We start from the raw sequence: 15960 nt of genomic DNA on the forward strand, positions 1-15960 counted from the left end.
GCGTATGCCAGTTAGACAGGAAACGGGAGGTGTGACGCCGCCCGAGATCTTCCCAATGGTTGCGCGATCACGCGGCAACCCCGTGGGCGTAGCCGGTTCCTTGCCTGACTCCTGACGGTCCGACCGGTCACACTCACTCACAGACGAACCGGCGTTTTGATATCTGATCCCTTACTGTATCCTCCACATGCCCAGAGCTCACGATGTATCGCAACTACGCTGCTTCGTTTCCTTCAAGCGTTTTACAGAAGCGCATCGAAATTTTCTTTTTGCCCTCTTCTCATTTTATTCTTCTCTCATCACCTTGGCGTAAGATATGTTGGTGGGGGCACAGTTGCCTGTTTTCTTGGGTGATGAAGTCCTCTAGTTTCGTCAAGGGCCACGAGATGATTATTCTCCAAGTGGCCTATTTTCTAGCTTTACTTGAACCTGTTGCAAAGCAAAGAACTGACGTCTTGACGACAATGCCGAAACACTCGCCTGGCGTTCTCTGTTGCTTTCCTTCGTTTATTCTTGCGTTAGCTCGTTCGTTCGCCACTGCCCTTTCCAAGAGACACGTGCGCATGGTCTAGTGCCCGCTTTTCAAAGGGGAAAGAAAAATGTTTATCGCCCGTGTATAGTATATGTGTGTGTCGGAACGGTGACGGGCTAGCCAAAATGCCAAGAAAGTACCTCGGAATAGCATCTGGTTTCTCTGGGAACGAACCAGTTCATGTATGCCTTCCTTCAGAACTGCAAAGCATGATCAGTGACCTAGACTCACAAAGTAGAACAGTGGGTCAAAAAATAACCAGTAAACTAATGTTTCACACCATCGGAAGGGAACAGCAGTTTACGATAGGTGGAGAGGCACTGGAAGTGGTGATGCGATCGGGTTCGGGGGCGAAGACTTCTGGGTAGCGTGATCAGGCGGTCAAGGCATTGGACTGGGAGCAGCAGGGACAGTTGGCAAAGAAGTTTTATATACACGTTTTACATGTCGAGTCAGAAAGAGGAACTCAGTCGAGAAGAGCTCAGCTGAGCTCAGCAGCTACTCGTGGATACTATTCCACGCATTAATATAGCGTACGCAATTCCTATTTCTGTAGCTGGGGAAATGAAGTTAAATTGGTCCTGTACAATCAGCGGGCACGCGCAGTCACCAGAGGCCCGGCCTACTGCCAGAGGCGTCACTGAAACCACCTCGTAGCTCTTCCGATGAGTGGCGAGGGTCAGCACCGCTGGTGACGATGTCGATGTTGCGACTGGTTAACGACGCAATTTCGGTACCCGCAAAAAACAGGCCGTAGGCTGAGGTGCCACGTCATGTGCTCTCGGGAAGGTCAAAACTCTTGATAGGGCATTCCGCGGAGGAAGGGGGAGGGGGGGGGGGGGTTAAGTTAAGCAGCGTACATCTCCCGTTCGGGGAATCAGCTTGGTTCCGTTCTCAGCTCCCTCCGTCAAGAAGGTTGGGTGTGACGCTCTTTGTCAAGCAGAGGTGAGCCCCTCGCTGCAGCCGTTTTTCCAAGGCAGAATAAAGGCATGAAGATGGTTGCTTTGCTCGTTCCGGCCCGGCAGGGTAACTGAGCGGCGCAACACGTTGGAATGGAACGCCGTAGTAGTTGCCGCCCTGGGTGGCCGCCGCTCACAGGCAACTGCTTCGCATCAGCCTTGATCTGCTGGAGACGCGTGAACTTCGGCTGAGATCCCAGTCATAACAGCGGCAGGGGAATACATGTACATAGGGCCGGTTGTGACTGCAGATCCAGGCCACGCGACTGAAATGACATAAATAAGAATGAGGCGCGAAGCGTATTTGGCAGGTACTCTCAGGTAATGAATGGCAATCTGCCAGTGTGCCTCAATGGGAGATTATATAACAGCTGCATCTTACCATCGCTCACCTATGGGGCAGAGGCTAACGAAAAAGGCTAAACAAACGTTGCCAACAATGACTTCAGGTACGGAACGGAAAATGATAGGCTTAGCATAAGAGACAGGAAGCGCGTTCAAAGTAGGTGGGTGAACAAACGCTAGTTAGTGATATTATCGACAAAAATCAATAAGAAATAGGCTGTAAAACCGATCGATCAATATAAATTCCCCCTTTGTAGCTGTATTATCCGGATTACCGACAAGTGAAAGCAGGAGGAAAAGGCTGCGCGTATAATACGCACCGTCGCGCCTCAGCAGGCACTCTCTTACTTTGTAGTATCGAGTTCACCTGCAACGTGTACGATGAGCAGACCTATCTCGAAGCGTTCGAGCAGTCCTCTGTAAAGCAAACGGAGCGATATTTTTACCGCAGGTGTTTGGTTTCGAAGTGAGTGCTTGCGCTGAAGGAAGCCGTCTATATATAAAAGCAAGGGACGAGCCCCTTGACCACGGCAGTTTATTGACGCAGCACACCGCTATCGCGCTGTAAACAGTGTGCATACAAGGATGTTTCTTGCTCGACTGGATTAATGGCCGCACGTATTTGGTATCTGAAGTTCAGTTTGCGGAATTTAAATCTACAGCCGAAGGCGTCGTGAACTATTATAGCTTTCAGCTTCATGCAATGATTTCATAAAGCTTTGCGTACTTGTAGCAACGCAAGACTAAACCTGATATGTCTTTAAATTTTAGTATTTCCCCCGCGTGCAGGAACCATCAGTGCCGGAGGTCTTGGCATCGCTAAAACTCCGTCGAGGCGAGTGACAACCATGTCGGTTCTGCATACACGGCGCACGTTTGCACACACAAGCCTACGGTCTTCCGTTCGCCAACAGTTATTTGCTTTACACAGACTATAATGCAAAATGTTAAGCTAAAACTAGGTGCTCACATTTGACAAGATAACGTGAGTATATCGTGCAATCCATGAGGAGGAGTAGGAGAAGGAGAAAAGGAAAGCGGAAGGCAGGGATGTTAACCAGAAATAATTCCGCTTGGCTACCCTGCACTGGAGAAGGGGAATGGGGTGATTAAAAGGGAGGGTAGAAGAGGAGAGGAGGTGAGAAAGTCGCAGTCTGTCAATCAGGGTAGTCTCTTAAAAAGCGAAAAAGTGCCTTGTAGGCTTTAAACGCAGATGACTTTTGTGGCCATGGTCCCAAGATCTTTTCTTCCTTTAAGGGGTGAGCGTCCAGACGATCCAATGTAGTACGCAACGTATATCTTTCAGTTGAAAAAAACAGGGCACTCACAAATGAGTAAACTTGTTATTGCGCCCAGGCTGATTAAAGAAGATGTCCTTCTTCGGGTCGCCATCTTATCTCGACTGTAGCGCCGCCTTTAGCTCGTGAAAATCGCTTATAGGTTACTAACCTCAGGTTCCTTGCATGTGCATGGGATCAGAATTTCGAATACGCATACATTCTTGTAGAGGGTTATGCTTGGCGCAGCACAGATTGCGGCAGAAATTTGTTTGCTTTTAGTATAGTTAGCAAACTAAATTGATAAGTAGCGAAGGCACGCGCCCGACGGCTGTGTCTGTAGTTGTAGCTCGCATTTGTCCCATGCCATGTACCGCAGTGTTGTAAAGATTTTATGATCGTATTTTCTTAACCCTATATTTTATCAGACAAAGCCCTTAGTACAACTACAGCTTTCTCTGTCATATCTGAAGGCGGTTTAAGAAGTTGGTCTACAAGCTAGTCTAGTTGAGAGACGTTCCTTTAGTGGGAAGAGCGTGAACGGGGAAAGTGGACGAGGGGCAGCGCTTGTAGTGTGCGCTCTTCGTCCTTTGTCGACTGCCCCCGTTCGTGCTGTGCTGTCCCTTAAGTAGACGGTCTGATAAGCGTTGCGGTGTAATTACCGCGAGTGTTGTCATAGGCTGGGCTGCATAGGAGTTACGCAACGAGATCGCTGTTTATGGTGGCGTCGAAAAAGATTGCCTTGCAATACAGACGAAGTGTAACTTTTTGATGGGTTTATTCGTATTTCCACTTTGTTGTGCCTGTATTAGCCTGTAAAGTGCGTTGACAAATTAGATTTTTCTTTCGCAGTTGCTGCCTTTGGGCTCCACGCGCTCTATTGTGCACGCCTGTGGCTAAGCGGTTCTGGTCTTATGAGTGTGTAGCTAGTATTTTTGCAAAGGAAGACTGCAAGCATCGCCTAATAACTGAAGTAAATGATAGGAGCAGTACGCCTGGGTTCGCAGAGCTTAAAGGGCAACTCCGGAGTTTTTTTGACATTCTAATATTCTAGTAAAAATTTTACTATAGGTTCTCCTCTCCGTCCTGACGCACTCTATAAAATTTGGGCGCCGTACGATAATCTGGTCACGCGCAACAAGGCTTTAAAATATGCTGTTTTCATGGCTTAAGTTGAGAGTATTTCTGCTGGCAACAGTGAGTCTCTGACGTCACGAACAGTATGCCGGCGTTACTGTCCACTTCCCGAGTGATTATAAAATTGTGAGCCTTATATTGAAGTACCTAAGACATTCTATGCAGTGAGTCATGATTTCCATACTTTATTTTCACCATCCAACGAACGTACGAGTGTTTTTCTAATACTGAGTGTGACGTCACCATTTCGTCACCTGGGACGTCATTCCTGGCTGCGAAAGCAGTTTCGGTTTCGATTTGCTGTTTTTCTTTATTAAAAATACGTCTAATCGTAATTTCGAAAAACTGCTTTTTGTGTTGTAGTCAGGACATGCCGAGGAATGTAATTCAACCAAAAACACAAAATGATGAAAAAACCACCGGAGGTGCCCCTTAACGCTCATTTGCATCAGTACCCAGCGAGCGCTTTATGTCCGGCGCATGGAGCATGCATGTCCCATATCTTACCATCATTTTCAGTCGACTAGCATGCTTTGCCGTGCAGAGATAATTCTTTGTCTCAGCTTCATGTAGTTCCTTTACCGAATGGTACGTAGTTTTCTTTCGTAAAGTTGTTATATTAAAAAGAAAAAAGCGCAAGACGTCGCATACGGAGCCGACACAACGCCCAAAGCGTTTCTTCAATTCACAATGTTGACAGCGCGCAGACGAGAGAACGATTGTCTAGAGCACTCCAGCGGTAGCGTCACCACGAGGAACTCGATAAGGCCAGCGCATCTCATCAGCCTACGTCGCGACTACAGGTCAGAAAATGAAGTTACTTGCGTTGGTATTCATTGGCATTGGTATTTTCATTGTTTGAGCACTCATTGCCCATTCCGTAGTCGAGACTTAGGCTGCTAAGAAAGATGTGGTGCACCGACCTTGTTAACCTCTCAGTGGTGACAGCTGAAGCAGGGGGAGCAAGATATGCAAAAATTTTACTGCAAGGCCGAAGCAGTTTTTGCCGGTATTTTAGTGCTCAGGCGATGCCGCTTAGCTACAGGAGCGATCTACGCACACGCTGAGAGCCTGCAGACATTTATGCCATGACAAATTCTTACTGCGACAAATTTGTAAGTTGCTTTTCCCGCAGCACACTGCTCCAGCACTGTATACAAAGTTGCTCATCTGTGTAATTCGCATATTTTAAGCAAGAAAATAGCGGACTTACCTCGAGGTGCGCTTTGTACTTGATGTGATCGTGCTGACTTGAGAAGCACATTTCTGGTTCGCTTGCCTCCTCGTCGTCCGTCGTCTGCTCGGCCGAAAACGTGATCAATGGTCTCATCTCCTCTACTAAATTCGCTTCAAGGAAGCATGCATCACTCTGGCCTATCTTCTTGAGGTCGCGGTGCAGGATACATTGCGACGCACCAGTGCAAGCGCGTGCACGTGCAAGAAAGTGTGCAAGAAGGTGCAGTAAAGAACCGCGCGGTGGTCAGCGCCCCAGCTGTACTTCTCTGCCGTAGATCGCGCTCCTCGATGCCTCTGCGCGCTAGCCATGGAGGTCCCTCAGGAGCATGTGCCCCTTGAGGCATCCTGTACTGCGTTGCACGAGCTGCTTTACAGCACTACAAAAGGTAAAGGCGACAGGGTCCAATCGACAATGCGCCTATCAACCACGGTGCAAGAATGTGGTAGGAAAAATTCATGCTGTGCTCATAATCTTGATTGGCCCATGTCATTATTACGTTTTGCACGGCCACAAAGACGTTGTGAACACCGTATACAGGAGCACGAGTGCCACTCAGCGATGCTTCCTCTACGTTCGTGAGACAGCAGATTCAGATCGAGGCTCCTTTACAAGTCCTTCCTGCCAGTCAAAATTAATGAAAATAATTGTTCTCGTAACCGTGTTGTCTTTTGCTTTCCGCTTCCTTGATGACCTAAAATTAGTAGGCAGCTATACTCAGTCATAGCGCTTATGTTCTCGGCCATTCTGTGATATTGACCCGAAGGCTCTTTGTCCGCTTTTTATTTAATGCCAGATTCGTATCGGCGACACGGAGCAATTCTCAGAATTCTTAAGGAGAATGGGGCTAACAAATATACTTTTTCCCCAGAGCGAAAAAGCATGCTCCGAATCGCCGATTGAAATACACGTGATTCTATTCGCAGCAGCCGTTGCGCGGCGCTCATGTGACACCTGTAGGTGCCTAACGAACAGTGGCATCAAAACGCATGTATGGAGGCACGCTGCTCGAAGCAGGCGCAGGACAAGTAAACTTTCAGATGTGATTAACCCTCCTCTTTATATGCATGTTTTGCTAATTAATTCACTAGAAAGGGGTCTATATAGGCTGGCGGATATTTTAACGATGTTCAATAAAAATATGTTGCGGTGATGTATCGTGTAGTAGTCGGGTCACTAGGCAGCGATGACTCGGTAACAAGCCAGCTGGTTACCGAGCTGTACACAGTAAACCGCTAGCTGATTATGGAGTACAGCAGTGACATTAGAGAATAAACAGGAATATCAAACTACAGAAGTCAAGGGCATGGTGAGGTGGAGTTTAGTTTATAAGGTTCACGCACCAATTCAACTCGGGTTATCAGGGACGCCGTAGTGGAACTCTCCCGAAATTTCGGCTACCTGTGGTTCTTTAACGTGCACTGACATCGCGCGGTATACGGGCACTTTTCGTATCGCCATCGAAAAGCAGCCAGGATCGAACCTGCTTCCACGGCATCAAAAGTCCAGCGCTGAGCCACCTCTGCTGGGATGCGGTTCAGTACCATTCGATTATAGAGCATTTCACGGTCGTCATCAGGTTAGAGCATTTGCTTGGTTAAGTAGGTTTCTTGACTGCGATAGGAACGCTCAAAACCATGAATACATTTCAAGAAAGAGTATCATGTTCTAGATACAATGATGATTGAGAAAGTTTCCCCGCTGTCGTCAGCACGCAAAGAACCAGTGATAACATGGAAACTGATATTTTATAAATCAACATTTACTTGGGCTTTCGTCGAAATGTTCGATCATCTACTTCCCGCTATGTTTTCATTCGCGATATCGTTCTCTTCTGCAAGCTTGTCAATTGTTGCTTTTGTAAACTTGATGGCCATTTCTACCTTAATTACTGGAACTTATAAAGCTCAGGCTAGCAAAAGAGACATGGAAAACTCTAAGTGATTTCTGATGCTGCAGGAATACCACTTTACATCACTGAAAAAAAAAAAAAAATATACCAGAAACAAATTCATCTACAGGCAATAATATTTGCCGAATGAAATCGAGAACTTCATTATGAAACCAAGACAGAAAAAAGAACACAGAAATTTGTAACCATTAAAAGCGAAAAGTCCAGCTTTTGGTCATAAGTGCCCTGCGAAATTAAAAAAGAAACTGCTTTATAAACATTTTATAACATGTATTTTATAACATGTTTTATAACATTTTATAACATTTTATAACATGTATGGATGGATGGATGGATGGATGGATGGATGGATGGATGGATGGATGGATGGATGGATGGATGATAGGAGGATGGATGGATGGATGGATGGATGGATGGATGGATGGATGGATGGATGGATGGATGGATGGATGGATGGATGGATGGATGGATGGATGGATGGATGGATGGATGGATGGATGGATGGATGGATGGATGGATGGATGGATGGATGGATGGATGGGCAGAAAAAGGCAGATCAGACACACATGTGGTCGGGTAAATTAATATGTGGTGGAGTTAGTACTAAGGCGATTAGAAGATTAATGGCTGAAAGCAGAAAGATGACCTAAGTGTACAAATAAAAATGTAATAATTAAAATGATGAAATATTTTAGGCATTTATAACAGTATTCAAGATACTGGAGAAAAAAGAAAGAGAAGAAGCCGAATGGAGTGGATACTGCCACCACACCATTTCAAAAGGGATGGCTTTATAATCCATTCATCCACCCACCTATATCTCCCCCCCCCCCCCCCCCCCCCCCCCCCCCACAGAGCGAAGCGCGCAGAGAGACGAGTAAGAAGTGTGTGTGTCGACGTGTCAGTGAACGTGGCGACGGGCGTAGATTGTGGGGGAGAGAAGAGCGGGGCGAAAAGAAAGGCGTCGTCGTGTAAATAATAAGTAGCTCAGCCGCTCCAAAGCTACGACGCTCAAACCAATAGGCAACAGTCTTGAGTTTCGAGAGTATGCAAGTTTCTCGGGTTGGTCCAGGATGCGGCAGTTGCTGTCGATGGTTGCGGAGCACTTCAATATCTCCCAAAAGGGCTGTAAAGAAGCACAACCGTACCGATATATCGCTTCGGTAAGCAGCGACGTTTACCCTCGAGGGAGTTTCTGGTGTCTATCTCCTCTGCTGCCATGGATAACTCTCCAGCGGAAACAGTATAAGGAGGTGTAAATTTTGTATACATCCCCGTGTCTTTGAAGCTGACAGCCATTTGAAAGGCTGGGAAAGAGCGTTTTGCACTTAATTTAAACACAGAATCTTCTCACACCGGCCGATTTAAGGGCAGATGTGCCAGAGATAAAACGCTGAGAGCATCTTAACTTTCACCCGCTTGGATGTGCTGCTGATAGCACTCCGGTGACTTCTCACGCATGATAACCGTCAAATTAACAGCCGCACTCTCTGCCGGCAGTGTCATTTCCTGGGTGATTAGATCACCAGCCATTCTTAGATTTTTTTAATCATTTGTCAATGTGGAATAACACCCCCCCCCCCCCCCCCCCCGCTCTTTTAAGACATTATCCTCTGTACTTCTGCGACTTCCTAAATAAGTCTAATGAAATCTTAAGTGATTTCGGGCGACCCGCAAATATAATGAAGGCAGTCGGAGTTTGAGAATATAAACACAATAATCATCTCAAAATTTATTCAAGCGACAGTCAACATTGTTCAAAGCACGTCATGAGAATCGTTTTTAAGTCCTTGAGTGGAGGGGGGGGGGGGGGGGGGGGAGGGGTGTAGCGGCTGAGTTGTACACAGTATGATTTGACCTCCCTGTCGCAAGTTTTGATCGTGGCATGAGTACATGCTCTTCCGTGACGAATGCCCATCGCGCGCTCAGGTTGGCATTGCGTATCGCATCGAGGGCTCGTACCATGGCGCTCTTGGTTTTCAAGAACTTGATCTTCCAGCCCATAATTGTCCTCGTAGGCGACACGACGTACACGTTCGAAGGGCAGTCAGCGAACCTTGCTAGCGCCGAACGCTCAGCGCGAGGCACTCGAAGGGAGTCGCATGTGAACGGATGACGTGTTGTGCCGCTGGCTCCCTGCGTTTTTTTTTTTTTTTGTTGTTTTTTTACCTAAGGAGAATGTTAAGACTAAACTTCGCGTAGAAAACTATAGAGCTTTCAGCTGCGTTCGATGACACCTCTTCACAATAACATTGGTGACCCTCAGGAAGGCGAGCACAGCACAGTTGACTGGGTCTGTGCGAACAAGAACAGAATCCTGCAGCCATGTACAAAAAATGAAGCAGGACGTCAGTGCTACTCATTGGACGGATTTGGATTAATTGTTATGTCGAAATTTTGCAATTTGTGATGCTATTTCCCCGACCTGCAATTTATGGCAGTGATTGGGCACAGTTGCAGTGCCGCAGTAACGAAAAAAACAAAACAAAAAAGACATTGTATTTGCGCTAATACCCTAATATCAGGCACCAAGCTTATTGGTGCAATAATTTGAATAGAAAGAGTCGATACGCAATAAATGGAAAATGATGCTTGATGCTTTTTGGCACACAGCACAGAGAAAAAGCAAGGAGAGGGCTGTCCTCCGTTATCCTGCCCCTTTATGGATTCTGTTATCCTAGATAATCAACTGCGTAACCATGGCCAATTTACCGTATTAGTACAGTGCAATAAAACCTGGCCTTGTGTTCGTACTTGAGGCGGAGGAACCTTGCACGTATAGAGCACGTACACATATCCAAGTGCATGCTGCATGCCTACACATGCACGCGTGAACCAGTCTTGTACACGCTACGTAAAGTAAGTAACCGACTGCAATTACAAATACTTGATCTGAAATGTAACTGATTTCAGTGCACAATTACAGCCCAAAGAAAGCAACTGTAAGATTAGTGAGAAGTAATCGAATGATATTCCGCCGATTTTTTTATTCAATTTTTGTTTTGGAAGCACAGATATACATCGACTAAAACGAGGTCGTGCGGCTTCCTCCATCTACTATAGTTGTTTTTCAAAACTTCTCGGGGCATTTATTCCCCCACGGTTGCTTATGAACACACCGGTAGCGGAAATCAGGGGTATCCGGCCGTATGCGCCTGATGGAAAAGGGCTTTGCTTTAAGGTATACGACGACCTTGCACAGCATCTAGAAGTCGCGCGAAGCGTCGTGTTCAACTCTTGTTTTCACCCGGACGCAGAAAAAAAACAATAAAAACAAATTGCTTTCACGAATCGGGAGCTTAGATTATCACTATCAACGTGGGCATAACAGTATCTTACAATATCCTATAGATGTCTCAAAATCAGAAGGTGTCCTTGAATCCTGGATTGGGTCGCTGGAATTCATTAGAAAAGTTAAGGCAGCTGGGCTCAGTGATTTACGCTAGCAAGCCAGTTATAGCAAGTTATATACGCCCCACAACGCTTCACTACGTGCCCCATTAACACGCTTGAATCAAATGTCCTTCGTGGCATATGCATTGCATGCTGGCTCGGAAAGTAAAGAGAAAGGTTTGATTTGGCTTGGTTTATGGGGTTTAACATCCCAAAGCGACTCAGGCTATGAGAAACGCCGTAGTGTAGGAGTCAGGAAATTTCTACTACCTGGGGTTCTTTAACGTGCACACAGATGCCTTGTTTTTCGCCTCGACCGAAAAGCTGCCGCCAAGGGCGGAATTCGATCCCGCACCCTTGGGAACAGTAGTCGAACGCCCTAACCACTGCGATACCCCGGCGGGGCCATGAAGAAAGGAAATGCGTTGGCACGGTAACTTTCTCTTTCCTGGAAGACATCTGAACCGAATTGTTGGAACAAAAGGGTGAAGGGAGAGAAAAGATGCAGAAAAAGAAGCTGCCTAAATCGAAATTCCTGTGCCCTCGACAACGAGTCAGAACGCATCTGTGTCAGCCAGTGACCTACAATGCACAATTATCAAATATTTGGAGCGAACGGGCAATTAACTTCTCAATAAAGCTAGATCTACTGAAAAAAATCCGTGATATATATTATACAGGATTCGGCATACAGGTTTGCTGTGCAGGAAAGACCTCCATAAAATAGGGGGAGCTGCCATACAAAATTACCGAGTATAAATCGGCGGCCCTGGTATTTGGGGGGGAAAACGGAGCTGGGCTGCAGAAACGTTCCAGAGCCGTAAATAGCATGGTTACGTTTAAGAAAAAGAAGAAAACAAAAATAGTGATCACGCAAGGATTTGTAGACACACCATTTGTAGACACACGCGAGAGCGCTACGCACTCTATATACGCAGACATGTGGAGAATGAGCTGTCATTCTTCCTTGCCAAGTGTAACTGCGCTGTTTCTCACTTCATATTTTTTTCTTAAGTGTAGGCATTGTGGGCGTAGTTATATTCGACTGCCCACTAAGCATGCTAAATCTTCTGACTGGGTATAAAGAGATATTGTCGATGTGCCGTATATATAATACGCATCGATTTTCTGCAGACGTATCTCGATATCCAAATTTATAGCGCTGGCTGTTTTCTCATGGTCTTAGAACGCATGTATATAGCTCATTCTTGCTAGATACACAGATATCCGCTGAAATAATGCGTGTCATGCTAAGCAGTTTTACTTCACATGCGGCAAGCGGAGCAGTAATGCGAGTAATTTACTTTCGATTGAGCCTAAATACTAAAAGAAGCGTTGCACGAACGACAGCTCGGTTGGTACATATTAATAACATCAGCAGCGAAGGAAACGAAAGAAATTGTAAAAAGCCAGCTATGTTATTTTTATTTTTCTATACTGCATGGTTCATCCTATCTTTGCAGTGCTCTTTCCACCCGGCCTTTAAAAGAAGATAGTGTATTTTTCATGCTTCGTGCAATACATGGCCTAATATGCAGGTATAGGTGCATATTTCAGTGATCATCGATGTATTTCAACTTCGCTCGGGCCTATTTTGTTTTTGTTACTCACGAAAAGATACGTTCCATCTCCAAATTGTGCATTTTAAGCCTGCTCTTAATCCACTGATATGAAGGTACACCAGAAGGTCCGGCGAGCTGCAGCAATTGAGGCTTGTAATTAACACATATGCTAACGGGGAATAACACGAACCAAGCAATATGCGACGAGCTTATGTGGTAGCTAGGGCCCACTTCGATGCCCTTATAAACAAGAGGACCCACCCGGTGTGCCTCACTGAACAGGACTGGTCTGTCCGGTTTGGTACCTGTAAACACGAGTTTGGGATTATACACGATTTTTCAATACGAAGTGCCTCGTTATGCATTTGCAACTTTACAAATATCTTCAGAGTGAGAGGAAAATGTGGGAACGGCAAAGGTTATGGCTTCCACAGATGATACAGGGCGCAGTCACACGCCTTGAAGGCACTCCCCTTTTGGGATCCTAATCTTCTACCAAAGCTGTACACAATGCTTCTGTCAGGTTGGAATTATCTGAACGTGGAAGACGCATTTGAGTGAAATAGTTTGTCTTGTTTATCATGAAGATGTACGGTGTGTAAAAGGCCAAGTTCTGCCCGATACTCGCGCTTTGAGTTTTCCTGGACCTCATAGTGTCAGAAGTAAGCAGAACTACCCTTGACATGGGCCGTGCTCAGACCAACTTACGTACCATACGTTAACGATGAACTGACTGAGAGCCCCTCCGTCGGTTGGTGCACGGACATTTGCGCCTTGGCTACACCTGTGGGGCAGCACTTCCTGCTGGTCCCTTTCAGAAGTACGACAGGGTGTGTGTATGCGCTTTTGTGTTTATTTCATAAATACTATTACAGCGCAAGGCCATCTCCATTACCTCTTGAAACGCCTACACGCATTTCACGCCGCCTACATAACCAGTACAGCATAAAACGCATACACGGAAAAACCCTAGCTTTTAATTCATATCTGCACTTCCACGCGCCATCGCTGTTTGGAATGGTCTTCCTGACAGCATCGCATGCATCTGCAACCATCAACCATTACAGGATCAGCTACGCAAACATCTCACATGACATCGTTTCTTCTCTTTTATTTTCTTTGTCGCAGTGTATTTTTTTTTCTATAGTTGCGTTTTGTTTTGGTGCTTTGTGCGTCTTATGACTTTTACAGTGACTAGTGCTTCTGCATTTTTTTCTTTTCTTCTTTTTACGAATGATATCTCCCGTATGTCCGGCATTCATGCTAAAAAGTACCTTGTATCCTATGTATATTTTTGCCTTGTAAAATAGTTTTTTTTTTACTTATTCTTTTGTATCTCATGTTGAATATTTAGTTTCTTTTGCACATTTTGCTGTTATTTGCCCCCCCCCCCCCCCCCCCCTACTCAATGCCCTTCTGGGCCCTGTAAGGTATTATGAACAAATAAATAAATAAATAACGTGTGTTGCCGACGCCAGTTGGCGCTGAAGTCGAGGGAAGAAGGTCTACTTACCAGTGGACCACCCGATGTCAGACGGCCAGGCGCGAGTGAGGATGCCAGTCAGCCCAGGCCTCAGCGTATGCACGCGTCGCTTCTTGGCCGCTAAACCGAAGCTTCGTTCTTCTTGATAATTCTGACTCCGCAAGAGAGCGCTACAACGCTGAAAAAAAAGGAATTCGAGCTGTTGTTTAATGGTTTTGCCATTGTCGCCCTCACGCATTATTGCACGGTAGACAATACGTGGATGCATATTTTGCGGACACTTCGGCAGCCCTGACTGAATTAGCTACTAATAAAGAACGGAGAGCAAGCAATTAACGTTTCTCCACTCGTGCATTCCATGCGGCCAATGGCCCTTGCTTGGTGCTTGTTAACGATCCGACTTTGAGAGCTGCTCACCGCGCGTCTGGCCGATTCCTTGGCACACTGACATGCTCCTCTTCATTTCCAGCTTTCGAGAGAGGATGACGGGGCAAAGCATTTAGCCTCAACCGGTTTCCCTGAGTCAGTGGGTGAGATAGGAGCTATCTCGCGTGCCGCGCCGCCGAATCCTTTACCTTGTTATTTTTTTTTCTTGAACCACTCCCTTTTGCGGTCAGGCGGTGAGGCAAGCCTCTTTGTTCCATGTTATAATTCTCCTGTTTTTCTATTTCTAGTTACCTGTACCGAACCATCAGTAGTTCTGCACGCGACCAGACACTGCAACCTGTAGAGAAAAGGGAAAGCGGCTACGGCAGCGCCACTGGAAGTCTTATCGCGCTCGGTGGCCGCCGTCGCGCATAATGAGCGGTCGGGAAACTCGTGCAACCAACCATTGTCGGTCAAATCACGTGCCCGCCCATTCTTTACCACCGCCGAAGTTCACGGCTCACTGAAGAAACCGGCGATACGTGCGCATCGACGATGACGTTGGTAGAGCCTGGTTTCTTCGGGATGCGTGGCACGCGGTCACATGCTATTCAAACCGTTGAAAGAATGAAAGCTAGGCAATACGAGTGGAGGAGCATTGGTGTTCGTTGGGGGCATATGGCGGCATGGAAGGGAAGGCAACGGTTAAGCACGCAGAAACATCGGCAAACGTAGAGGGGCGTGAGACAGCTCTCTAGACAGTCCTGTAGTCCTGTCTTCTCCCGATGTCTGTGTCTGTGTTATATGCGCTAGTCCTTTTATGTACATGAACCCGCAGGATTAGCAGCTCAGCCAGCACACAAGTAATTACAAGCAGGCGTTAAAAAATAGGTAGGTCAGAGAAAAATGCCAATTGACATATTTTTATCGCGTGGCTGGCAAGAGAAAAAGAAATAAACAAAGGGGGAAGGGGGCAACTAGAGAAATGGGGCGCTTTGTTTAAAAAATATTAGCATTCTCGAAAAAAAAAAAAAGCGAGACGACCGCGATATCCTATAGAATGACATGATAGTACATTCATGACATACCGTAAAGTATATATTTAAATTATGGATAATTAAGTATCCTCATATTCTCAACCCAGGTAGTATTTAGGAGCTCTGTTCTTTTTTTTTTTTTTTTTGGCATATACTTTGAAAGTCCGAACAACACACTTTCCAAGAAAATAGCCATCAACGTCGATAATATATGTTCATTTCCTTCTTGTGGCTTACGTGGCCTGCTGTGACGAACAAGGAAAGCAGGGATAAGAAAGAAGCAAAAATAAAGCGCCGTATTTTCGCATCGCAGTTGCTAACAGCAGTCTAGGAATTCTTTAAGGTATCACTAGGCAAAATTAAAATAAGTGTTACTGGTGGGCACACTACGAAAGAAGCGTGAGGCACGAATTTAACAAGCCGAAAACCCTGGCTATGCGACACAGGAGTAGCACAGAAAGAAAGAATTTCACATCTTAACCCGCCACGGCTGCTCCACGTGCCGTGGGTGCGCAGTGCCGAGGTTAACCCCAGTTATCGCCATAATGCCGGCGCCGGAAGACGGTGACGTTTCGGCAAGACCCCCTCAGACATGGCGCATGCTGGTGGTTCCGCCTTTTTGAGCCTCTCTGCCGCAACGATTGTTATCGCTGACGAAAGGGGCAGCTGGCACTGTCGCGGCGCGGTCAGTCTAGGCTGTAGTTGAGGTCTAGGCGATGCGCA

The sequence above is a fragment of the Amblyomma maculatum genome, chromosome 1 (assembly GCF_055883805.1).
Source record: "Amblyomma maculatum isolate TAMU_Amacu chromosome 1, ASM5588380v1, whole genome shotgun sequence".
In the NCBI taxonomy this organism is placed as follows: domain Eukaryota; kingdom Metazoa; phylum Arthropoda; class Arachnida; order Ixodida; family Ixodidae; genus Amblyomma; species Amblyomma maculatum.